This window comes from Thalassophryne amazonica, chromosome 2 (genome assembly GCF_902500255.1).
Source record: "Thalassophryne amazonica chromosome 2, fThaAma1.1, whole genome shotgun sequence".
NCBI lineage: Eukaryota > Metazoa > Chordata > Actinopteri > Batrachoidiformes > Batrachoididae > Thalassophryne > Thalassophryne amazonica.
In genome coordinates this window covers 43,521,203-43,549,140 of record NC_047104.1, presented here as the reverse complement: position 1 = coordinate 43,549,140, position 27,938 = coordinate 43,521,203, and the positions used below count along the sequence as shown (strand labels likewise).

Sequence of the window (27,938 nt, the reverse complement as noted above, 5' to 3'; positions counted from 1 at the left end):
ATACCCGGGTATAGTCCTTTAGTCCTTTTCAATGTCTGTTGTAGTCTGATAAGTGTTCTTTAGATGTTCGTTCAGTGTTCAATGTGTTTGTACCAGTCAGGCTACAAGCTACAGTTCATTTGCCTCTTTGGGCTGGGGCTCGCCATCCAGTACTAGGATGTTGATCCTTCTTCCTCTTGCACGTCTGCAATTCGAACTTTGATCCAAACCATAAAACCTGACCTATGGATAAGGTCAGAATAAAGTATCTTAAAATATGTACTATAGAACTACAATACCCATAGACTACTGCATAATTCATTTTTCAAAAATAAAACATGTTGTACAACATTTTGCGTTTCTAAGATTACAATTACTAATTACCACTATACTATACCAAATAAAATAGTTGGAATGTGGTAATAGAGTATCATACTAGTTCCATTGTTTAGAGTGCCTAGTCAGTACACATCAAAAATAACATAACACACCTTCAAGTGCGTTTGGAATACTTATTGGCTTCTAGGTCTAATATATTTACCAAAAATTAGGAAAGTGGAAATGAATTGCACTTGTAGTTTTCCAGCTATTGTTCCCAGTGCTTAAGAACTATGCTAACAGCTTAGCTTAACTGACACTAACTGTTGCTTCAAAAAGCGAGCAGAATATACAACTTTTTACAATAAAATATAAAACTTTACATTGTAGCTTTTAGTTACATTGCTGATTTAATTAAACAACCCACAGCTCATCATTTTGGCCTAATAAAATGGACATTTGTTACAGTGAAAAAAGCTAGCGAAGGTTAGCATCGGAGTAGCGGAGATTAGCATGCTATGTTAGCACAATTCATTGTGTATGGGACTCACCAATACAGGGCACAATGTGCTAACAGGCTACTTGGTCTCCAGAGGCTTCCGTGGACACTCAGCACTTCAATATCTTAAGATTTAACAAAGGTTTTGTCACAAATATGAAACGTATGATAATTCAGGCAGTTATAGCATTGGTTTGTGCTTACCAATCACCAATTGTATCAAAGGAAGGATGCCGATTTCCACACGTTAGCTTTCACAACAACACAAGCAGGGAGTTCTCTGGTCAGCGCCTGATGAGAGACTGAGCAAGGTGCAGCGATGCGCAATGCCCCGTGGCTCAACCTTGACATTATTGGCTAATATCACACCAGACTTAACTGCTGTTGGTTGCTCAGTGCTTCAATCAAAACAACATTTTAACTTAATTTACAACTTTTTAACTCTTTTTAGCATATTACAGTATATCAACATATTTATGAACTTATATTTCAGTATTATTTATCAATATTTATGCTCTTGTAATTTTTAACCAAGTGTTTATGAATGTAGTTTTAATCATTTTTAACACTGGGTTACATTAGTCTGATGACTCTGAATGTTCAACGTGTCAAAAAACAATGTGTCACCTAAAATACTAATACAGACGCATAATGAGTGTCGATACAATCAATTATGTCGAGTAATCATGGCAGCCTACTGTGTATTTTAGTAGCGGGGTTTCCATTACAGATTGCACAAAAATTAAACAATATCTTCAGAATGTCAGTAAAACACAAGAGCAAAATGACAGTGTTTCCACTGATTGAACGAATGTGACTGCTGAGTTTTGCTCACCACAATAACTGTCATTCCAGTTCTAAGCTCTCACAAGAGCTGTAATACCAATAGTCATGGCGACAGAGGACAGTCCAGCAAAATTTGTCATTTTGTTTTGTTTTTCCCAAATTCATTATTGCCAAGACATTGTTTCATATAACATTAACAAGCTTTGTGTCTCTTCCTCTGTCCACATGTACCACACCATGTCTTTAGGAATGTCATTTGATTGTTTGTGTATGTCATGTAAAAGTAACTCCCTTCAGCTGCTCCCTTGTTTGCACTCTGGGTCGACACAGTAAATCCGAGGTGGATCTGCATGTTGAATTGGTACAGGTTTAACACTGGATGCCCTTCCTGGCGCAACTCCACATTGTATGCGGAAATGTGACAGGGGTGGGGTTGAAACTGGGTATAACACCATGTATTTGCGAATGTCATTTGATTGTTTGTGTATGTCATGTGACTTATAATATTGGGAAAAGTGTTTCCATTGCAGTTTTGCAAATTAACACTTTTTCAAATCACCTGAAATGTCACCTGGGCAGCACACTGAATTAGTGGTTAGCACTGTTGCCTCGCAATATGAAGGTCATGAGATCGATTCCCACCAGTGGACTTTCTGTGTTCTTCAAGTGTTTGCGTAGCTTCCTGTCAGGTGCTTTGGCTTCCTCCCACTTCCAAGACATGCAGGTTAGGTGAATTGGAAACTGAATTTTCCGTAGGTGTGCGTGCAGGTGTGAACGTGTTTGTTTTTCTATATGTGGCCCTGTGAGAGACTAGCGGCCTGTCCAGGGTGTACCCTGCCTCACGCCCTGTGACTCCTGGGACAAGCTCCAGCCTCCCGAGACCCCCAATTCGCTCTGCCAATGAAGTTGGAGGAGGTTATGTTTTCACCCCTATTTGTTTGTTTGTGAACACCCTGGAGCTCATATTTTTTCATATATCCTGATGAAATGTTTACTGAAGATTCATATGCTTATAGGTAAGAACTGTTTCAATTTTCAAGGTCATAGGTCAAAGGTAAAAGTCAGGAAAAATATTGGAAAATGAGAAAAATCAGGCAGGGGTGCCCAAGTTCAGTCCTTGAGATCTACATTCCTGACATCTTAGTTGCCTCCCTGGTCCAACACACCTGAATCCAGTAAACGACTCATTAAAAGCCTGCTAACGAGTCTTTCATTGGATTCAGGTGTGGTGAAACAGGGAGGCAACTAAGAGTGTCAGGAAGGTAGATCTCGAGGACCAAAATTGGGCACCCCTGATTGAATGAATTTTCAGAAATTCATAACTCTGTCAAAAAAGATCAAATGTCTTTCATATTTGATATGTAGGATGGCATCCTTTACTGACTGACAAAGTCAATAAAGGATAATAATTGCAAGGTCCAGATCTGATCCAGATTACAGATTTTGTGGTAATTTAAATTTAACATTGAAAGTGCCTTTTTAATGCATAGTTTGCATTATATCTTAATCAAATATGCCCGAATCACTCTCATATTTGAAAGTCAGGTGCAGACTGTCACTCACTATTACCTGACAAAGATCTGCTCCGGATTGTGGACTTTGTGAACATTTCAATTTGATATTGAAAAGCCCATTTGGTGTACGTCTTTGTGACAATGAGGTGCAAACTGGCACTCTCAATGAATGACTTAAGTTTGAGCTGCATCTGATCCATATTGCGGATTTCACAGATATTTGAATGAATGAATGAATTAATTTATTCAGCCACACAGTCCAAAACAACAACAAAAAACTTACAACGAAGAAAGAACCTGGATTAACAATGCATCCGTGTGCCTGAAAGGGTATAGGCAGAAGCAAAGCTTATTAACGCCTACGCTTTTAACCAAAAATAAAATTATCTAGTCCAAAAGAAGTGGGGGGAAGTAAAAAACCCATCTATTACCACTCTCTTTTTCAACCACTTCAATCTCTTCACCTTAAAGGGCACAACCCGAATGCTACCGGACAAATTTACATTTACAAATTTACATTTACAATTGGCAACACACAAAACTCAACCTTCTTTAGCAGATACATATCTTGAAAACATCATGTCTTTATATTGATTTTTAAACTGATATTTGGACATCATTTGAGTTCCTCCTTCAGGTTATTCTAGGGCCACACATGGAGACACAGAAACCTTTCCTGCTCGTCTGAGCGCCAACAATTTTAAAATGATACAAGTCCTGTAAATTATATTTTTCTTCTCTCTCAGGAAAAAAAAAATTCTTGAATTCTAAAGGTCACTTGTTTATTTTTAACTTTGTACATTAATTGACAGTCTTGAACAAAATCATATCGTGAAGTTTTAATATTTCAGATTTAATGAACAATGGGTTAATGAACAATATTAATGATTTGATATTAACATTTAAAATCCCTTTTGATCTGTATTTAGTATTATGTTTTAGCTTATGAAAAGCCAATTCTACCATGATTTTGACCTTGAAATTTGGTCCAAGGTAGAAAGTTGTGGAATTGGAAACTAGTGTTGGCGGAGGTTTGCGCTCTACGAGCATGGGGCTGTAGTTGTCGTAAGCGCTTGAGATGACTGAGTGAAAAAAGTCACCTTGTGTGTAAAAATGTTTTTAGTGATATTTGTGCTTTTTCCACAAAACACATATTTCCATTAAGCATACTTTCAGTTCACAACTTGAAATTGTGGAGTTTAGAGGGTCAAGGAAAGATGCCTATTTCAGCAGTTTATGGATGAAGGGATTTCTGTCATATGATTGAATTGTCAAAAGTGAGTTGAACAGTCAGAGGATGGTCTGCTAAAAAATGTTTTGGAATCACCAAGGCTGTAAAAAGTGAACTTGTTCTTTCTAGGTGAAAAACAAGCCTTATTCACAAAAACAAGAGTTTTAAAGTTTTAACATATAATATATATATATATATATATATATATATATATATATCAATGTTGTTCATGGCCCCAATGGAATTCACGTTATCTGCAGTGTTTGGCCTCCCAACTCTACATTGTGCAATCTCTGCTGATGGTTTGTTTTGGGTAACTGTGGATTTAATGTATTGTGTGTTTTATTTAATGACTAGCATATGTTCCCTGGCATAATATGTGGGTGATTCTTAGACTACGGGCACTTATTATGTCCTTTGATCAAATTGTATGAAAAACAGAAAAAAGGGGAAATTTCACACTTTTATAGTTATCTTTACAATGAAAGTGTGTTAAGAAATTTGTTCTAGTAGTCTATGATGACTTTTTCACCTTTTTTCAGCATATATGCAAATATTGCCGTTTTGTGCTTGTCCCACACCCAGACTTTTGATCTTCAATGATAAAATTGAATGGTAAAGAAACGTTTTTTTCTAATGTTTTAAAATATCTCTGAATAAAATATCAGTAAAATAATCAAAACATAATTGGGGTATTCAATGTCATACAACTGTTGTAATTTTTTTTAAACAAAATGTAGTTGTCCCACACTATTGCTGTAATTTCCACCACAACACTGTAATGTCCCTTTAAACAGTTTGTATGAAAGATTGTTTGGCTAGTTTCTATGGAGATAAACAGTGACATCTGAGCACATGTATATAGCGCCAAATCACAACAAACAGTTGCCCCAAGGTGCTTTATATTGTAAGGCATTGGTGTGGTGGAAATTACATTTACAAGGCCAATAGTGCCCGTAGTTAAAGAATCACCCATGTATCTGTGTTGAAAATTTCGTGAGAATCCGTGATTTAGTTTTGACATAATCCTTCAAAGACAATATAAAGTGACACTTGATCCAGAATTCTGACTTGGATCACTTCCAAAATTTATTGGAGTCTTCCATGGCCTATTATCTATCTATGGTGAAAATTTGGTGAGAATCCATGAAGTCGTGTTGACGTAATCCTTGAAAGCTTATATGAAGTGAATCTTGATCCAGAATCCGGATTTGGATCTATGTCACCTCCAAAATTCAGGGGAGTCTTCCGTGTCCTAATATCTATCTGTTGTGCATATTTGGTGTGAATCTGTGAAATAGTTTTGACATAATCCTTCAAAGCCTATAAAAAGTGAAATCTTGATCCAGAATCCCAATTCAGATCCAGATCCGGATCACCTCCAAAATTTATTGGAGTTTTCCATGGTCAATATCGATCTGTGGTGAAAATTTCGTGAGAATCCATGAAGTCGTGTTGACGTAATCCTTCAAAGCCTATAATTTCAATTCATTTAATCATTATAAATGATGGGGAAAGTGTAGGGACACGGACCCACAACAGGGGGCGCAAATGAACAGTCAATAGATGAGCCAAAAGGTAACAATTTAATGGTGTGAATGTGCACAACGATGATACAGACAATCACAGAATCTGACAGCAGTCAATACACCAAGGTGACGTGTGGGCAGGCTCGAGGATAGAAGATGTCTGTCCTGAGAAGAGCCAGAACCACACGATTTCCACCGCCACAGAACACTGTCACTCCCGGTTGTGTCCGTGGCGGCAGCGCCCTCTCGTGCCTGAAGCCCGCACTTCAGGCAGGGCACCCTCTGGTGGTGGGCCAGCAGTACCTCCTCTTCTGGCGGCCCACACAACAATAAAGTGCCAAATCACAACAAAAGCCGCCTCAAAGCGCCGCACACAGAACAGTTCAATATAAAATTTAAAATAAATAAGTAAAAAAAAAAAAATCTAATACATAATTAAAAACACAAGTAAAAGTATAAAACAGATTAAAAAATAAAAGCTATTCATAAGAAAGAGAATAAAAAATAGGTTTTAAGTCTTGACTTAAAAATGTCCACGGACACCGACTGCCTCACGGTCGCAGGAAGACCATTCCACAGAGCGGGTGCACAATAAGAAAAAGCTCTTTGACCCCTGACTTCTTCACCCTGGGAACACAGAGTTGTCCCGCATATAAAGTAAATCTTGATCCAGAATCCAGATCCAGATCCAGATCACCTCCAAAATTTATTGGAGTCTTCCATGGCGTAATATGTATCTGTGTTGAAAATTTGGTGAGAATCCGTGAAGCAGTTTTGATGTAATTCTTCAAAGCCTATATAAAGTGAATCTTGATCCAGAATTTGGATTCGGATCTGGATCACCTCCAAAATTTATTGGAGTTCCCTGTCGTAATATGTATCTGTGCTGAAAATTTGGTGAGAATCCATGAAGCAGTTTTGACGTAATCCTTCAAAGCCTATACACCCCTGGCAATAATTATGGAATCACCAGCCTCGGAGGATGTTCATTCAGTTGTTTAATTTTGTAGAAAAAAAAGCAGATCACAGACATGACACAAAACTAAAGTCATTTCAAATGGCAACTTTCTGGCTTTAAGGAATACTATAAGAAATCAGGAAAAAAAATTGTGGCAGTCAGTAACGGTTACTTTTTAGACCAAGCAGAGGGGAAAAAATATGGAATCACTCAATTCTGAGGAAAAAATTATGGAATCACTCTGTAAATTTTCATCCCCAAAACTAACACCTGCATCAAATCAGATCTGCTTGTTAGTCTGCATCAAAGGTACAACACAATCACTACAGTAATGCAGAAAGAGCTATAAGAATTATTCATAATACTGGCTATAGAGATCATACAAATCCACTATTTTTACAATCCAAATTCTTAAAATTCACAGACTTGGTTCATTTTCAAACAGTATAATCGTGTATAAAGCAATAACAATTTACTTCCAGCAAATATTAAAAATATGTTTTTTAACAGATCAGGGGATTGCAGTCTGAGGGGAATTTAATTTAAGCATCAGTGGGCACGAACAACATTAAAAGGTTTCTGTATTTCTGTCTGTGGGTGAGGATGTGGAACAGATTGGGAGTGGGGCTCAAGCAATGTCCAAGCATGAACCAGTTCAAACAGCGGTACAAAAATATGTTTTTTTCTAGGTATAGGGAGGAGGAAGGGTAATGAGGGTTAGGGTGTTTTTGTTTTTGCTTCGGCTTGTAAATAATAGTATTTTGTATGTAAGTAGGTATGTGTAGGTGTATATTTATGTTTGTGTATATATGTGTGTATATATGTATATATATGTGTGTGTGATGTTGATATATATATATATATATATATATATATTATATAATATTATATATATAATATATATATATTATTATATTATATGATTCGGTTTAGGTGTGTAGGAATCTATGTGTATATGTGGCAAGGGTATTACTGGTTGTGGGGAAGAAGGGGTAGGGATAAATTAGCTGATGCTTCACCCTACCCCTTTTCGGACATGTTGGGTACACAGTAGGAACTTTTTGTTGTTGTCTTTACTGATCTATCTTGTAATTGTTGTTGTATCAAATGTTCAAAATAAACAGTTTTCATTCATTCATTCATTCATTCCCCACTGCTGGGTAGTCCATTAAAGTAAATGTAAATGTTGTTAAGAAATGATCAGACAAAAAGGGGTTTTCAGGGAATACTGCTAAGTCTTCAATTTCTATGCCATATGTCAGAACAAGATCTAAAGTGTGGTTAAAGTGGTGGGTGGGCTCATTTACATTTTGAGCGAAGCCAACTGAGTCTAATAATATATTAAATGCAGTGTTGAGGCTGTCATTCTCAGCATCTTTGTGGATGTTAAAATCACCCACTATAATTATCTTACTAAGCTAAGCACTAAGTCAGACCAAAGGTCTGAAAAATCATAAAAACTCACAGTAAAGACCAGGTGGATGATAGATAATAACAAATAAAACTGGTTTTTGAGACTTCCAATTTGGATGGACAAGAGGTCCAGGAAAGCATAAGGAGAAAGAGGTTGGTGAAAAGTTTTGGGATAGTCGGAGAGATGAAGAAGTAGACAGGAGTACAAGGAGATGCGGCGTAAGGCGAGAAGAGAAGTGGCAAAAGCAAAGGAAAAGGCATATTGCGAGCTGTACAAGAAGTTGAATAGTAAGGAAGGAGAAAAGGACTTGTACCGATTGGCCAGACAAGACAGAGGGACAGAGGGACAGAGCTGGAAAGGATGTGCAGCAGCTTAGGGTGTAAAAGATGCACATGGTAATGTGCTGACAAGTGAGGATGTGTGCTGAGAAGGTGGAGGGAATATTTTGAAGAGTTGATGAATAAGAAAATGAGCGAGAGAAAAGGCTGGATGATGTGGTGAGAGTAAATCAGGAAGTAAAAGAGATTAGCAAGGAAGAAGTGAGGGCTGCTATGAAGAGGATGAAGAGTGGAAAGGCAGTTGGTCCAGATGACATTCCAATGGAGGCATGGAAATGTCTAGGAGAGGTGGCAGTAGAGTTTCTAACCAGATTGTTTAATAAAATTTTGGAAAGTGAGAGGATGCCTGAGGAGTGGAGACGAAGTGTGCTGGTTCCTGTTTTCAAGAACAAGGGTGATGTGCAGAGCTGCAGTACCTACAGAGGCATAAAGCTGATCAGCCACAGCATGAAGTTATGGGAAAAGTAGTAGAAGCTAGGCTTAGAAAACAGGTGAAGATCTGTGAGCAGCAATATGATTTCATGCTGAGAAAGAGCACTACAGATGCAATGTTTGCTCTGAGAATACTGTTGGAAAAGTACAGAGAAGGACAAAAGTTACATTGTGTGTTTGTGGACTTAGAAAAAGCTTATGATAGGGTGCCAAGAGAAGAGTTGTGGCATTGTATGAGGAAGTCTGGAGTGGCAGAGAAGTATGTTAGGGTAGTGCAGGACATGTACAAAAATAGTGTGACAGCGGTGAGATGCGCAGTCGGAATGACAGACTCATTCAAGGTGGAGGTGGGATTACACCAAGGATCAGCTCTGAGTCCTTTCTTGTTTGCAGTGGTGATGGACAGGTTGACAGATGAGATTAGACAGGAGACCCCATGGACTATGATGTTTGCAGATGACATTGTGATCTGTAGTGAGAGTAGAGAGCAAGTTGAGTCTAGTCTGGAGAAGTGGAGATATGCTTTGGAGAGAAGGGGAATGAAAGTCAGTAGAAGTAAGACTGAGTACATGTGTGTGAATGAGAGAGAGCCCAGTGGAATAGTGCAGTTACAAGGAGTAGAAGTGGTGAAAGTAGATGAGTTTAAATATTTGGGGTCAACAGTTCAAAGTAATGGAGAGTGTGGTAGAGAGGTGAAGAAGAGAGTGCAGGCAGGGTGGAGTGGGTGGAGAAAGTGGCAGGAGTGATTTGTGACCGAAGCAGTAGTGAGACCAGCTATGTTGTATGGTTTAGAGACAGTGGCACTAACAAAAGACAGGAGGCAGAGATGGAGGTGGCAGAGCTGAAGATGTTGAGATTCTCTTTGGGAGTGACAAGAATGGACAAGATTAGGAATGAACATATCAGAGGGACAGCTCAGGTGGAACGGTTTGGAGACAAAGTCAGAGAGGCGAGATTGAGATGGTTTGGACATGTGCAGAGGAGGGACCCAGGGTATATAGGGAGAAGGATGCTGAGGATGGAGCCACCAGCAGGAGGAGAAGAGGGAGACCAAAGAGGAGGTTCATGGATGTGCTGAGAGAGGAGATGCAGGTGGTTGTGACAGAGGAAGATACAGAGTGGGTGCGATGGAAACGATTGATCTGCTGTGGCGACCCCTACCGGGAACAGCCGAAAGACAAAGAAGAAGAAGTGCACCGAACAAGATGCAGGGGGGGTGTCTGGCTCATCGGAGCACAATCGGGATATGCCAATGCGGTCAGACTACTGGTGGGTTGCCATTTTTGGATGCCAGTTCATATGCCAGTTTGAATGCCATTCGGGCTAGCAGTCACACAGCAGTACAACCTCCGTACAAATATTCACCAGTTCAACTGCAGCACGACGTAGTGTGCATGCTCTCTGCATTCGTGCTGGCCTGCCCATTTGGTGTATTTCCGTAAGTATCACAAATGCTGTATGAGGTATTCAAATGCAGCTCCAGTGCAACAAGGACTTGCAAGAATGTTGTTTGAAAGTCAGTTTGTATGGCATTCGTGCAATTCGTGCTCTAGTGTGACAGGGGTATAAAGAAGGCAAGAAGGGGATTTTTGTGAATATTATTTCCTCCTATGGTCATAACCCACGTGTGTTGTTTAAGATCATTGACTCTGTATTAGATATTGCATATTGATGTATGTTTAGATGCCTGCCCTGATATGTGCATTAATTTTGTGTGTGTTTTTTATGGAGAAAGATGATAATATTAGGGCTTCTATTATAGCTCCTTTTGACTCTTCTGCTTTGGTTTCTTGTGCTGCTGTTTTTATTCAGTTTGAATGTGTGACCTTTTCATTTTAGAGGATGTAGTAGGATTCATCAAATCTTCTGGTTCTTTTAATCATCCTATCCCTCCGTGATTTTTAAAATAAATTTTGTTCTGTATAGGGCAGTCGGTGCTTGCAATTATGAATTGTAGTTGTGTTCTGGGAAGGTTCCGGCAAAATTTAAACATGCAGTGTTCCAGCCTTTGCTTTAGAAACCCAGCCTATGGTTTTGGCTAATTATAGGCCCATTTCTAAACTGACTTTTTGTCTAAGGTTTTAGAGAAAAGTCTTTATTGGCAATTAAGTAATTTTTTGAATGAAAATTGGATTTTGGAAGAGTTTCAGTCAGGTTGTAAGATGTTTCATAGCACAGAGTCTGTGTTAGTTAAGGTCTTTAATGACATTTTCTTGCATGTTATGCTGGGACTGTCATTTTTGTTTTGCTTGTTATAATTGCTGCTTTCGATATGGTTGATCACCATATTTTATTATCTGGACTACATCGTTTGGTGGGCATTGGTGATACTGTGCTTGAGTGGTTCTGGTCTTATTTGACAGACAGGACATTTTCTGTGAATATTGGTGGCTTTGAGTCATCTGTAGTCCCTTTGTCCTGTGGTGTTCCACAGAGCTCTATTTTGGGGCCTTTGCTTTTTTCACTGTATTTTTTGCCTCTGCTGACTATTTTTAGGAGGCATGGGATTTTATTCCATTGCTATGCAGATGATCGCCAAATTATTTGCCTGTGACACAGGACGGTCATTTATTGAAATGGCTCATCATGCTTAGAGGATATTAAAGCCTGGCTTGCCTCAGATTTCTTAAATTTTAATGAAAAGAAAACAGAGGTGGTGGCTTTTGGACCTAGCAGTCTCAGTGAGCCCTTTTCTGTTGATTTGGGACCTTTAGAAGCATATTTTCAACCTGTTATTAATCTTGATTTTAAGATTGATGGTGATCTTAAAATGGCTAATGAAATTGCAGCAGCGGTAAAATCTAGCTTTTATTATTTGAGATGTTTGGCAATAGTGAAACATTTTCTTTCCAGGAAACATTATGAGATGGTTATGCTTTTATTTCATCTTGTCTGGATGACTGTAATTCGCTCTATGTGGGAGTAAATCAGTTGCTTCTCTCCCATTTGCAGTTGGTTCAGAATGCTGTGGCGTGCCTTCTGACAGGAGCTTGGGGGAGGGAGCATATGACGCCCGTCCGGGCCACACTTCACTGATTTCCGGTATAGTTTAGGGTTCATTTTAAAATGCTTATGTTTGTTTTTAATACCCCCGTCACACATAACCGGAATCACACAGCATGGCATCGGAATTATGAATTAGTGCACTTCCAAAAAGTGACATATTTCAGTCAGACAGCCATTTGCGGAAGTCCACACAGTTGGTCAAAATCTACTGTGATGCATATGTTCAAAACCCTCCAGGCGCAGTCAAGATGGAACACCTATCCGATGGTGGTCCATGTGTAATCTGATGACCATCTGACCGCAATTTACATATTCAGATGGTGGCAAAATGGGATCCGAAATGATTTGAGTGCATGGGAGGGAACCTCAAGATGGATCTGCCGGTATGACCTGCATGTGCCATGTATAATAATGCCCCCCAAGAGCGCAAAGGAACTGTTAAAATGTATGAGGCATAATTATGAATTATTATCATGTACAGTGAATGTGAACAGCGGCTGTAAAACCGAAATCTTTGTGCACTACTCCGTGCATGCAGCTGTAAATCTGAAGAGGCTGTTATTGTTATGGTCGTGGACCGGGTTGTGTGTTAGACCCAAATGCAGAAGTAGTAAGGCAGACATAGGAAGTATAAACAAGAGTTTATTGAACAAACAAGGGACTACGCAGTGGAAGAACAACACCAGGAGGAACTCGATAAGACAGGGCAACAGGACTGGAACCAGGGACTGACAGGACAGGGACCAGACTGAGGAGCTAATGGGGCTGGATCAACTGCAGGGGAAAATAAAAGGGCATGTGAGGTAGTGCAGCTGCATTTTGGGCACACATCTAGAATTAATAGAAACTAAACTAAATAATTTATTCCGTGTAGCAGTTCAGGATCAAAGTCAGTTTGCTCAGGATCAAAGGTCAGTTCACTTCAGGAGTCCAGATCAAAGTTCAGTTCATGTCAATTCAGGATCAAAGTCTTAGTGCGTTCAGGACTTCAGTTCTACATGACACAACCAGAGGCACGCACATGTGACAGACAGAGTAAGAATGACAGGTCTTGGTGCCAGGCTTAGGAGTGCAGCTAAACAGCAGAGTCTCTGGGTGATGGCACCCAGAAAGCCACAGCTTCAACACTCAAGAATTAAGGGGCTGCGTGCAGACCCCCCAGACTGTTCGTGGATCTGATCACAGACAATGCAAAATAACTTAACAGTTAAGCCAGCTGAGAAACTAGATACTGTGCACGTAGTTACTGAACAGCGCAGACGCACAAAGTCTGGGAACTGAATTATAGCTGGACTATCAAAAACTGAATAAGAGCTGATCACTAAGCAGAGCGGAACAGAACGGACTCTGACCAATTAACTAATTAGTACGAAGAGCTGCAGGTGAGACACACCAGGCGTCCAGCAGAATGAACCACGGTTAAAACAGACAGCAAGTAGGCATGACCGTGGAAAAAAACAAATGATAATTTGACATTACAAACCTATACTCAACAAAAATATAAACGCAACACTTTTGGTTTTGCTCCCATTTTGTATGAGATGAACTCAAAGATCTAAAACTTTTTCCACATACACAATATCACCATTTCCCTCAAATATTGTTCACAAACCAGTCTAAATCTGTGATAGTGAGCACTTCTCCTTTGCTGAGATAATCCATCCCACCTCACAGGTGTGCCATACCAAGATGCTGATTAGACACCATGATTAGTGCACAGGTGTGCCTTAGACTGCCCACAATAAAAGGCCACTCTGAAAGGTGCAGTTTTATCACACAGCACAATGCCACAGATGTTGCAAGATTTGAGGAGCGTGCAATTGGCATGCTGACAGCAGGAATGTCAACCAGAGCTGTTGCTCGTGTATTGAATGTTCATTTCTCTACCATAAACCGTCTCCAAAGGCGTTTCAGAGAATTTGGCAGTACATCCAACCAGCCTCACAACCGCAGACCACGTGTAACCACACCAGCCCAGGACCTCCACATCCAGCATGTTCACCTCCAAGATCGTCTGAGACCAGCCACTCGGACAGCTGCTGGAACAATCGGTTTGCATAATCAAAGAATTTCTGCACAAACTGTCAGAAACTGTCTCAGGGAAGCTCATCTGCATGCTCGTCATCCTCATCGGGGTCTCGACCTGACTCCAGTTCGTCGTCGCAACTTCGCACAGCCATTGAAGAGGAGTGGACCAACATTCCACAGGCCACAATTGACAACCTGATCAACTTTATGCGAAGGTGATGTGTTGCACTGCATGAGCCAAATGGTGGTCACACCAGATACTGACTGGTATCCCCCCCAATAAAACAAAACTGCACCTTTCAGAGTGGCCTTTTATTGTGGACAGTCTAAGGCACACCTCTGCACTAATCATGGTGTCTAATCAGCATCTTGGTATGGCACACCTGTGAGGTGGGATGGATTATCTCAGCAAAGGAGAAGTGCTCACTATCACAGATTTACACTGGTTTGTGAACAATATTTGAGGGAAATGGTGATATTGTGTATGTGGAAAAAGTTTTAGATCTTTGAGTTCATCTCATACAAAATGGGAGCAAAACCAAAAGTGTTGCATTTATATTTTGTTGAGTATAGATGCTCATAAAGAAACAGACAGATGGTTATGTCTGCATTAGAAAACTCACGGGGGAAATAACTACAGCTGAATAAACTGGGAGGCTGGTGGCAGGAAGAAATACACAACTGATTGTGTTCAGAAAATGGAAGCTCAACTCGACAGGTTACTTCTGAGCCTGGCAAATCACGGCAGGAAAAAACACAACATGTAACACACTGAGCTTGGAAAATCTCGAGAGGAAAAACACGGCGGGTTACAGACTGCGCCTGGAAGCAACAGTGAAAAAACACAGAGATACTTTCGTGGACATGGGAGCCCACAGTGGAAGAGTTACGACAAGAGCGCGGAGACTTCAGTCCGGGAAAACACAACAGGAAAAGTTAATAAGCTCAGAGGCTCACATCAGGAAAACAGATAAGTGATATTAGCTCTGAAACGGATGTCAAACAAAGAACACTACAACTAAACATAAGGTCGGGTTACCGGTTGGGTGCAAGACATGGCACAGCTGGGAACCTGTGGCAACCCAGTTCCAACCTGTAGGAACATGGAGGTTCTTCAGGCGGACTGCAGCAGATGTCAGTGGATGGAAGCAGTGTAGCAGTTGAAGCAAAAGATTCTGGCCCCAAACCCATGACAGGTTCGGGTTTTAAATCTGAGACAGTGATGAGATGCGATGAACGTCAGCTGTGAGCATCCACTCAGTGAAGATCCAGATCAGCTGTGAGATGCCGCTCTGTCAATTCCATGCGCTGTCTTGATAGATGGGGCGGGGCCCACATGCAATCTTGACAGCCGGGATCAGAGCCCAGATGTAGCGCACAGCAGCTGCACCCAGCTGCTTCAACGAGCAGCTCCACCTCAGCTTCACATGAAAACACAAAGACAGACAGAAACTAGCAGACCACCACAACAGTTATATAAACAATAGACAGTACAGGTATTTGTCCATTCCTTCCCATGGGCAACTTAAATAATGTGAACTAGCTGCACCTCCATGGTGCCAGTAACACGTCAATGCACATGTCAGGCTTGCAGCTGAAAGGACCTCACACTGTAATAAATGATCACCTTCTAACTTTGTAGGAGATATGATATGGAACTTGTGCCAGACCGTTACACCATTAATAAACACGAATGTCACCACCAACAGCAGTCCAGGAGTGTTTCACAGCGCAGGGTGGATGTGAAGCTAGGGCAGCAGCCCACAGTTAAAATCCTCTCACCCAAAATAAAAAAATTAATCCCATGTGATAATCCAACCATCGTGGTGTCCAGAGTTGCGTTGTGCTCCTGAAATGAGCAAACAAGAAAAAAAGAAGTTCCCTGGAAACCAGTGGTGAGCGACATCATGGACCCACTGCAGTTTGCCTACAGGCCCAACATCGGGGTAGATGATGCTGTCATCTACCTGCTGCAGTGAGTGCTAACCCACCTGGAGACCGACGGGAGCGCTTTGAGAGTCATGTTCTTTGACTTCTCCAACGCTTTCAACACCATCAGACTGGCACTGCTGCGGGGAAAGCTGGAGGACGCAGGTGTGGATGGACATCTCGCTGCCTGGACCATCGACTACCTCACTGACTGCCGCAGTACATGCGGCTGCGCGGTTTTGAGTCTGAGGTGGTAAGGTACAGCACCGGGGCCCCCCAGGGCACCGTCCTCTCACCTTTCCTTTTCACCCTTTACACCTCGGAATTCACCTACAACACGGACAGCTGGCATCTCCAGACATTCTCTGATGACTCCGCCATTGTGGATTGTGTGTCTGAGGGGAACGAGCTGGAGTACCGGTCGGTCATCACAGACTTTGTGGGCTGGTGTGAGTGCAACCACTTGTGTCTCAACACCAGAAAGACGAAGGAGATGGTGATCGACTTCAGGAGGAAACCACCACCCCACCCACCGGTGAACACCCAGGGGGAGAACATAGAGACTGTGGACAGTTTCAAATACCTGGGTGTTCACCTCAACAACACTGACGCCCTGTACAAGAAAGGCCAGAGTCGCCTCCACCTCCTGAGGATACTGAGATCCTTTGGAGTGAGCAGGCCTCTGCTTAAGACCTTCTATGACTCTGTTGTAGCCTCAACTCTCCTCTATGCTGTCGTCTGTTGGGCCCCAGGAAGCACAGAGCAGGAGAGAAAGAGACTGAATAAGCTGGTCAGGAAGTCGAGCTCTGTCCTGGGCTGTCCTCTGGACTCTCTGGAGGAGGTGGCTGAGAGGAGGTGTTAGGCCAAGTTCAAATCCATCATGGACAACTCCTCTCACCCTCTGCACCGGACTGTAGTGGAGCTGAGCAGCTCCTTCAGTTACAGACTGAGGCACCCTCAGTGCAAGAAGGAACGATACCACAGGCTGTTCCTCCCTGCTTCTGTCAGACTATACAATAACACTGTGAAATCACCACATGCAATAATATGTCCACAAATCACGTGCAATATTAAATGTCCACAAATCATGTGTAATAACAACTCGTTCACAATCCCAGCACTAATGTCACCTTATCACATCTAAATTCCACTTCACTATTGTAAATAAGATGCTCCTATTTTTTTCAATTCCAATCATGTTTATATATGCATATGTACTTATATATGTACGTGATACGTATATATACACAACCCCTGGCAATAATTATGGAATCACCGGCCGCGGAGGATGTTCATTCAGCTGTTTAATTTTGTAGAAAAAAAGCAGATCACAGACATGATACAAAACTAAAGTCATTTCAAATGGCAACTTTCTGGCTTTAACAAACACTATAAGATTGTGGCAGTCAGTAATGGTTACTTTTTTAGCCCAAGCAGAGGGAAAAAAATATGGACTCACTCAATTCTGAGGAATAAATTATGGAATCACCCTGTAAATTTTCATCCCCAAAACTAACACCTGCATCAAATCAGATCTGCTCGTTAGTCTGGGTTAGGGTTGGAGAGCTGTTGCACCAAGTGGACTGACATGAATCATGGCTCCAACACAAGAGATGTCAATTGAAACAAAGGAGAGGATTATCAAACTCTTAAAAGAGGGTAAATCATCACGCAATGTTGCAAAAGATGTTGGTTGTTCATAGTCAGCTGTGTCTAAACTCTGGACCAAATACAAACAACATGGGAAAGTTGTTAAAGGCAAACATACTGGTAGACCAAGGAAGACATCAAAGCGTCAAGACAGAAAACTTAAAGCAATATGTCTCAAAAATTGAAAATGCACAACAAAACAAATGAGGAACGAATGGGAGGAAACTGGAGTCAACGTCTGTGACCAAACTGTAAGAAAACCGCCTAAAGGAAATGGGATTTACATACAGAAAAGCTAAACGAAAGCCAGCATTAACACCTAAACAGAAAAAAACAAGGTTAAAATGGGCTAAGGAAAAGCAATCGTGGACTGTGGATGACTGGATGAAAGTCATATTCAATGATGAATCTCGAATCTGCATTGGGCAAGGTGATGATGCTGGAACTTTTGTTTGGTGCCGTTCCAATGAGATTTATAAAGATGACTGCCTGAAGAGAACATGTAACTTTCCACAGTCATTGATGATATGGGGCTGCATGTCAGGTAAAGGCACTGGGGAGATGGCTGTCATTACATCATCAATAAATGCACAAGTTTACGTTGATATTTTGGACACTTTTCTTATCCCATCAATTGAAAGGATGTTTGGGGATGATGAAATGATAATGCATCTTGCCATAGAGCAAAAACTGTGAAAACATTCCTTGCAAAAAGACACATAGGGTCAATGTCATGGCCTGCAAATAGTCCGGATCTTAATCCAATTGAAAATCTTTGGTGGAAGTTGAAGAAAATCCATGACAAGGCTCGAACCTGCAAAGCTGATCTGGCAACAGCAATCAGAGAAAGTTGGAGCCAGATTGATGAAGAGTACTGTTTGTCACTCATTAAGTCCATGCCTCAGAGACTGCAAGCTGTTATAAAAGCCAGAGGTGGTGCAACAAAATACTAGTGATGTGTTGGAGAGTTCTTTTGTTTTTCATGATTCCATAATTTTTTCCTCAGAACTGAGTGATTCCATATTTTTTTCCCTCTGCTTGGTCTAAAAAAGTAACCGTTACTGACTGCCACAATTTTTTTCCTGATTTCTTATAGTGTTTCTTAAAGCCAGAAAGTTGCCATTTGAAATGACTTTAGTTTTGTGTCATGTCTGTGATCTGCTTTTTTTCTACAAAATTAAACAACTGAATGAACATCCTCCGAGGCCGGTGATTCGATAATGTTTGCCAGGGGTTGTATATATATGTATATATATATATATACGAGGGCTGTCCGTAAAGTATAGGTCCTTTTTATTTTTTTCAAAAACTATATGGATTTCATTCATATGTTTTTACGTTAGACATGCTTGAACCCTCGTGCGCATGCGTGAGTTTTTCCACGCCTGTCGGTGATGTCATTCGCCTGTGAGCACTCCTTGTGGGAGGAGTCATCCAGCCCCTCGTCGGAATTCCTTTGTCTGAGAAGTTGCTGAGAGACTGGTGCTTTGTTTGATCAAAATTTTTTCTAAACCTGTGAGACACATCGAAGTGGACACGGTTCGAAAAATTAAGCTGGTTTTCGGTGAAAATTTTAACGGCTGATGAGATATTTTGAGGTGATACTGTTGCTTTAAGGACTTCCCACGGAGCAAGATGTCGTGCAGCACTCTCAGGCGCCGTCGTCAGCCTGTTTCAAGCTGAAAACCTCCACATTTCAGGCTCTATTGATCCAGGACATTGTGAGAGAACAGAGAAGTTTCAGAAGAAGTCGGTTTCAGCATTTTATCCAGATATTCCACTGTTAAAGGAGATTTTGTTTAATGAAAGACGTGTGGACGGATTGCAGCGTCGGCTCACAGTGGCCACGACGCTCCGCCACAGGAAAAACACCTCCGTTGGAAGCCTTAAGGACAACTTGGAACATGTCCAGCTGTTAAACAATTTCTCATATACTCACTCCACTGAAAGCCATCAAAAGCCGCCTGGATTTTACAAATGGTTATCAACACGGAGGTGTTTTTCCTGTGCCGCCGCACTGCGCCGGCTGCGTCCCGACACGCGGACCCGTCCGCACGTCTTTCATTAAAAAAATCTCCTTTAACAGTGGAATATCCGGATAAAATGCTGAAACCGACTTCTTCTGAAACTTCTCTGTTCTCTCACGACGTCCTGGATCAATAGAGCCTGAAATGTTGAGGTTTTCAGCTTGAAACAGGCTGACGACGGCGCCTGGGACCGCTGCGCGACGTCTCGCACCGTGGGAAGTCCTTAAAGCGACAGTATCACCTCAAAATCTCTCATCAGCCGTTAAAATTTTCACCGAAAACCAGCTTAATTTTTCGAACCGTGTCCACTTCGATGTGTCTCACAGGTTTAGAAAAAATTTTGATCAAACAAAGCGCCAGTCTCTCAGCAACTTCTCAGACAAAGGAATTCCGACGAGGGGCTGGACAACTCCTCCCACAAGGAGTGCTCACAGGCGAATGACGTCACCGACAGGCGTGGAAAAACTCACGCATGCGCACGAGGGTTCAATCATGTCTGACGTAAAAACATATGAATGAAATCCATATAGTTTTTGAAAAAAATAAAAAGGACCTATACTTTATGGACAGCCCTCGTATATATATATATATATATATATATATATATATATATATATATATATATATATATATATATATATATATATATATATGGTGTGTGTGTGTGTGTGTGTGTGTGTGTGTGTGTGTGTGTATGTGTGCTCACCACTTTTCTTCCCAACTGTCCATCTTGGCTGTCCATAGCAAGAATGTGGTTCCTCCTCATTGGACTCACAATGGGGAGTTCAATGTGGATACTCAACTCTCTACATGGGGCTTAAGTCTCTCCATGGTTTAGCTCCGTTGTACCTCTCTGGCTTCTTCATCTTTATATATCTAGTCGGTCTCTCAGGTTGGATGACCAGCTGTTCCTGGAAGCCTCAAGGTTGAAAAGAAAGCTCAGGGGGGACAGGGCTTTTTCTGTCATTGCTCCTAAACTGTGGAATGGCTTGCCTCCTTCATTAACTTAGTTTGGTAATTTTATAATTTTATTTTAGTTTTATTTTGTGGTTCTTGCTTTATATCATTGCATCTTAATTTGTATTATGTTTGTACAGCACCTGGTGTCAGCGGTGGCTGTTTTAAGGTGCTTTATCAATAAAGTTGGTGTGGTATGGCATCGTATGGTATTCTGTAAATTTCAAGTTTTCATATCAGCAAAAATAAGACTGATACCAACATGTCTCTGAAAACCTCATATCAGCCGATATTATCTGCCGATATATTGGTAGCATTCTAATTGTGTTTGTTAATTTTCATTTAATTAAACCTGGATTGATTGATTTGTTTTTTTTTTCAACTCCATTGTGATGGAGTACAGAAGAAAAAAAAAAAAAAAAACAGTGTCACTGTCCAAATCCTTAAGTAGCTGACTGTATATCCACAGATATAACATTAGTTTCACCATTTGCGCTTTCTTCAGCGCAACAAAAAACCTTTTGTTACTTTGTGTGAAGGACAGCGGTTTGAATATTGAACGTTTCATTTAACAAAGTCAGAGACCAAGGACCCAACCACCCACCTGTAGATGATTTATTTGACTTTCCACTCTGACGTCTATTGTATTATGAAAAGGAGAATGGATGTAAAATCCCATGTGGCGTCTGCTAAATTTAACTTAAACCAAATCACTAAAGGCTACTGGTGCTTGACAGTGTGGGCAGGTGTGCCAACTCCTCAGCAATAACCAAGGGAGACCCACAAGCCCTGCTCACTGTTTATATATTCTTATAAATCTTAATGTGACTTCTCTGTTAAAGCTTTACACAGTGAAAATCAAAAATACCATACAACAAACAATAAGCCCTTTTGTTTCAATTATCTTTCTATATACATCAACAGCTGAAGTAATGTCAAGTATTATTATATGACGTGTGTATCTTATTTTTGACTGTTTGCTGTGTCAAATAGATGTTGCTTTCTTTAAAGCAGATAATTCATTCAGTATAGATTTATGGACTGTGTGGACTTCATAGCTCTTGCCAAGACATTTGTTATTGACACCGACACACAACACAATGACAGCGTGTGTGCATTTTCCTACGGTGATGTCTCGTGAAACGTTAACCACCCTGACACTACCACTTTCACTACACGCCTCGGCATGTCAACACCCAAATGCATATTTCGTACTTAAATAAATAAAAAGCCCGTGTCAAGAATAAACACAAAATCTAAACTGAGGCTGACAACATCGTCAGCATGTGGATAGAAGCTTCGATGGAGGTTTTTCTTTTTTCTTTTTGCTGACAGTTGCCGGCGGAGGAGGTGATAGATAAGAGGTCAGGTTTTTGGTGTCACAGCATTCCTGTCTAGCACTGCAGTAGCCAGTAGAAAGCCTGATCCCTTGAGGATAAAGAATGCTTATTGAATGGCAGCACAAAGACAGCAGGCCACTCAAGCGGACAGGGCATCTCCACCACGAAGAAGGAGCCAAGATGGATGTTTTAAATAATAATGATGTTACTTTGGGTGGTTGAGGTTAACAATATGTGTGGGTTTCATGAGTCATAACATACTTCCAAGCAAACTTGAAGGTAGTTCATGTATAGTTAGGAGCTGGGCATTGAGTGACTAAATGGTAACAAGCCTAATGTGCTCGTAACTTTTAAGACTAGCCCCATAGCGCACTCACTAAACTAAAAGAAATTTGTTTGGGCTGTTCTGTTGTGACTTTGGCCAGATGCTTATGGTGGCCATCAAAAATTCAATGTTAATCTGATTTATCCATCCCACTGCCAGCTTAGATGCCTGTTTTGGGTCCTGTTGGAAGAACCCATTGTGTCTAGTTACCACTGTCTAGCTGAGAGTTGAAGTTTTGATGAATAATTCTAAGGCAGTTGTCAGATCCCGTTATTTATTTTTTAGATACACGCGGCACACGCTCACCCTCCGATGAATGTGTTTGTGTACTAAAAACCAGCTCTCCGTCTCTGGGGTCCGACCTTCGTGTCTCCACGGGTATTACCCGGCAGGGCTGCACAAAGGCTGTTCAAGCTGGTGGCGAGGAGATTCGTCTAGCCGCTCACTGCCTCCATCCGGACGTCCACTCCGCTGACGCTGATCTTGCACCCCGGTCGAATAGCCTTCTCTGGAACCAGGATACGAGCCGGCCACGCCCGTTAACGGCAGCTCTCCTCTTATGGATCAGGGCTCTTGGAATGTTGCTAGATTTTGAATTTAGTGACTCGTACAGCGAGTCCCCAGGATGCGTTAATTTCATTAAAAACCAGACTAACCTTTTAGAGCACTTTTTGATGTTGTACACCCAATAAACTTTAACTTTTACACCTTAAGAAGCATCAATAAATCCAATGTCCGAGCCTTAACACTTTAACTGCATGCTTGGAAATTTATTGCAGGTTTTGCAAGTGCCGACAACATAATCAAAATAGGTTATATGATGATAATTTCACAACAGAAATTCAAATATAATCAGAATAATGATTGGCAGAGATTTTTGTTTTTGATTCAATAATGCTGTCTGATCTCACTTTGACTGGACTGGATTAACTTCTTAACAATTTTTCTAGGAGTGAGGGAAGGAGGTTTTTTGATGTTAAAATCCCCAGTTCGATGAACTTGATTTCCTCTTCATCAGCTATTAGTCGTTAGCTGACCACGATCCTTGTGTGATGTTGTAATCCTTTAGGAAATTAATCCACATAAGAGTTTATTCCTTCTTCAATCAACCAAAAGTTGATCTAATCCATTCTGGTATGCTGTGATGTTCCTTGAGAGAGAAAACGTTGAAACTTCCTCACTCAGACTTAAGGCTAGTGATTATTCTCCAATGCTTTGCTACTCCGTGACTGGACGGCCTGAGTGAGAGTTGAAAACTCTCTCAAATGATCTCTTATGTCTCCAATCCTCTCACTCCACGATTCCAATTGCTGCTCACAAGATGGTCAAGTCTTGTGATCTCCTCGTAGCAGGGGAGAAGTGACAACAGCACCTCTCCCTGGAAGAATAACCCCGTTTCCTGGTGTTATACAGTTTATATATGAGCTTGAATCTTCTTAAGATGATCTTGGTTACCATGGGGACGATGGTGACTCAAAACCTCCTCCCTTCTCCATCCCTTACTGGAAGCCATATGCAGCCCTTTGCCAGTAACTTATTTCTCAAGTTCCTCTTTTCTGTTAACACTTCAGCTTTTCTAAGAATTCATTTTTCTAAATCATGTCTTTAGAATCACATCAATCATATTCAATCATTTCATTACAACTCTCTTTCACATAAAAACAATTCACATGATCATATACAAACATTTTCATTCCTTATTATTCATTTTCATATTTTACCATATCTTTTAACACATTAATACTTCATTTGATCATACTTTGTCATTTTAGAATCATCTTAGACATATTCCATCGTCTTCACCACCGAGTTCATTCCGTAGGCCTCCCCATTTGTAATGGAAAAGTCCGGTATGACCTCACTTACTCCGGGAAAGTACCAAACACTGTCCAGTTTAATCCAACAGCATGTATATTAATCCAATGGCACGTACTATATTCCAAGATGAAAACAAGCTGAAAGCAAGCTTAAAGTCATCTTTCTTGACACAGTCCGCCATTATTTCATCAACTTTACAATTCACCCATTCCATTTGGAGCCAGTAGCATTGCAGCATGATGGTTCCTTTATCCTGCTTAATTGATGGTACAAAGTTGTTGGTGTTGAGTGCTTCACTTTTGGCTGGCTTGTACCAGTGTGCTGCCCGAGAGAGCATGTGCACTAACTGTAATATTGTCAATCCTTCTGACCTATACCCTTTTAAAGGATATGTTCAATTTTCTTTTGCAAGCCTAGTCATATTAAAACATTCTTACAAATAAAGCATTTGAGTGGTGCACTCACCTTTAGTGATTGCTTCTTTTACAAGACTTTTTTCAATTAATTGCTTCAGTTAAAGAATAAGAGTGAACATTTGCACACAAAAGGACACTGTACACTCAAAATAACACAAACAACACACTTAATACACACTTATATATACCCGGGTATAGTCCTTTAGTCCCTTTTCAATGTCTGTTGTAGTCTGATAAGTGTTCTTTAGATGTTCGTTCAGTGTTCAATGTGTTTGTAACCAGTCAGGCTACAAGCTACCAGTTCATTTGCCTCTTTGGGCTGGGGCTCGCCATCCAGTACTGGAAATGTTGATCCGTTCTTCCCTTGCACGTCTGCAATTCGAACTTTGATCCAAACCATAAAACCTGACCTATGGATAAGGTCAGAATAAAGTATCTTAAAATATGTACTATAGAACTACAATACCCATAGACTACTGCATAAATTCATTTTTTCAAAAATAAAACATGTTGTACAACATTTTGAGTTTCTAAGATTTACAATTACATAATTACCATATCAATATACCAAATAAAATAGTTGGAATGTGGTAATAGAGTAATCATACTAGTTCCATTGTTTAGAGTGCATAGTCAGTACACATCAAAAATAACATAACACACCTTCAAAGTGCGTTTGGAATACTTATTGGCTTCTAGGTCTAATTATATTTACCAAAAAATTAGGAAAGTGGAAATGAATTGCACTTGTAGTTTTCCAGCTATTGTTCCCAGTGCTTAAGAACTATGCTAACAGCTTAGCTTAACTGACACTAACTGTTGCTTCAAAAGCGAGCAGAAATATACAACTTTTTACAATAAAATATAAAACTTTACATTGTAGCTTTTAGTTACATTGCTGATTTAATTAAACAACCCACAGCTAATCATTTTGGCCTAATAAAATGACATTTTTACAGTGAAAAAGCTAGCGAAGGTTAGCATCGGAGTAGCGGAGATTAGCATGCTATGTTAGCACAATTCATTGTGTATGGGACTCACCAATACAGGGCACAATGTGCTAACAGGCTACTTGGTCTCCAGAGGCTTCCGTGGACACTCAGCACTTCAATATCTTAAGATTTAACAAAGGTTTTGTCACAAATATGAAACGTATGATAATTCAGGCAGTTATAGCATTGGTTTGTGCTTACCAATCACCAATTGTATCAAAGGAAGGATGCCGATTTCCACACGTTAGCTTTCACAACAACACAAGCAGGGAGTTCTCTGGTCAGCACCTGATGAGAGACTGAGCAAGGTGCAGCGATGCGCAATGCCCCGTGGCTCAACCTTGACATTATTGGCTAATATCACACCAGACTTAACTGCTGTTGGTTGCTCAGTGCTTCAATCAAAACAACATTTTAACTTAATTTTACAACTTTTTAACTCTTTTTAGCATATTTACAGTATATCAACATATTTATGAACTTATATTTCAGTATTATTTATCAATATTTATGCTCTTGTAATTTTTAACCAAGTGTTTATGAATGTAGTTTTAATCTCATTTTTAACACTGGGTTACATTAGTCTGATGACTCTGAATGTTCAACGTGTCAAAAAACAATGTGTCACCTAAAAATACTAATACAGACGCATAATGAGTGTCGATACAATCAATTATGTCGAGTAATCATGGCAGCCCTACTCGTGTATTTTAGTAGCGGGGTTTCCATTACAGATTTGCACAAAAATTAAACAATATCTTCAGAATGTCAGTAAAACACAAGAGCAAAATGACAGTGTTTCCACTGATTGAACGAATGTGACTGCTGAGTTTTGCTCACTCACAATAACTGTCATTCCAGTTCTAAGCTCTCACAAGAGCTGTAATACCAATAGTCATGGCGACAGCAGAGACAGTCCAGCAAAATTTGTCATTTTGTTTTGTTTTTCCCAAATTCATTATTGCCAAGACATTGTTTCATATAACATTTAACAAGCTTTGTGTCTCTTCCTCTGTCCACATGTACCACACCATGTCTTTAGGAATGTCATTTGATTGTTTGTGTATGTCATGTAAAAGTAACTCCCTTCAGCTGCTCCCTTGTTTGCACTCTGGGTCGACACAGTAAATCCGAGGTGGATCTGCATGTTGAATTGGTACAGGTTTAACACTGGATGCCCTTCCTGGCGCAACTCCACATTGTATGCGGAAATGTGACAGGGGTGGGGTTGAAACTGGGTATCACACCATGTATTTGCGAATGTCATTTGATTGTTTGTGTATGTCATGTGACTTATAATATTGGGAAAAGTGTTTCCATTGCAGTTTTGCAAATTAACACTTTTTCAAATCACCTGAAATGTCACCTGGGCAGCACACTGAATTAGTGGTTAGCACTGTTGCCTCGCAATATGAAGGTCATGAGATCGATTCCCACCAGTGGACTTTCTGTGTTCTTCAAGTGTTTGCGTAGCTTCCTGTCAGGTGCTTTGGCTTCCTCCCACTTCCAAGACATGCAGGTTAGGTGAATTGGAAACTGAATTTTCCGTAGGTGTGCGTGCAGGTGTGAACGTGTTTGTTTTTCTATATGTGGCCCTGTGAGAGACTAGCGGCCTGTCCAGGGTGTACCCTGCCTCACGCCCTGTGACTCCTGGGACAAGCTCCAGCCTCCCGAGACCCCCAATTCGCTCTGCCAATGAAGTTGGAGGAGGTTATGTTTTCACCCCTATTTGTTTGTTTGTGAACACCCTGGAGCTCATATTTTTTCATATATCCTGATGAAATGTTTACTGAAGATTCATATGCTTATAGGTAAGAACTGTTTCAATTTTCAAGGTCATAGGTCAAAGGTAAAAGTCAGGAAAAATATTGGAAAATGAGAAAAATCAGGCAGGGGTGCCCAAGTTCAGTCCTTGAGATCTACATTCCTGACACTCTTAGTTGCCTCCCTGGTCCAACACACCTGAATCCAGTAAACGACTCATTAAAAGCCTGCTAACGAGTCTTTCATTGGATTCAGGTGTGGTGAAACAGGGAGGCAACTAAGAGTGTCAGGAAGGTAGATCTCGAGGACCAAAATTGGGCACCCCTGATTGAATGAATTTTCAGAAATTCATAACTCTGTCAAAAAAGATCAAATGTCTTTCATATTTGACAGCATTATGTAGGATGGCATCCTTTACTGACTGACAAAGTCAATAAAGGATAATAATTGCAAGGTCCAGATCTGATCCAGATTACAGATTTTGTGGTAATTTAAATTTAACATTGAAAGTGCCTTTTTAATGCATAGTTTGCATTATATCTTAATCAAATATGCCCGAATCACTCTCATATTTGAAAGTCAGGTGCAGACTGTCACTCACTATTACCTGACAAAGATCTGCTCCGGATTGTGGACTTTGTGAACATTTCAATTTGATATTGAAAAGCCCATTTGGTGTACGTCTTTG

General features: G+C 40.5%; 1 long non-coding RNA gene across 1 annotated transcript; it reads left to right on the top strand.

Annotated features, from left to right (window-relative positions):
* The first annotated feature begins 3,137 nt into the window (after positions 1 to 3,137).
* On the top strand, positions 3,138 to 27,817 carry LOC117502108. Its single transcript, XR_004558182.1, has 3 exons — positions 3,138 to 3,225; positions 6,013 to 6,014; positions 27,779 to 27,817. It is a non-coding gene; the product is annotated as an uncharacterized LOC117502108 (long non-coding RNA).
* Positions 27,818 to 27,938: the final 121 nt, after the last annotated feature.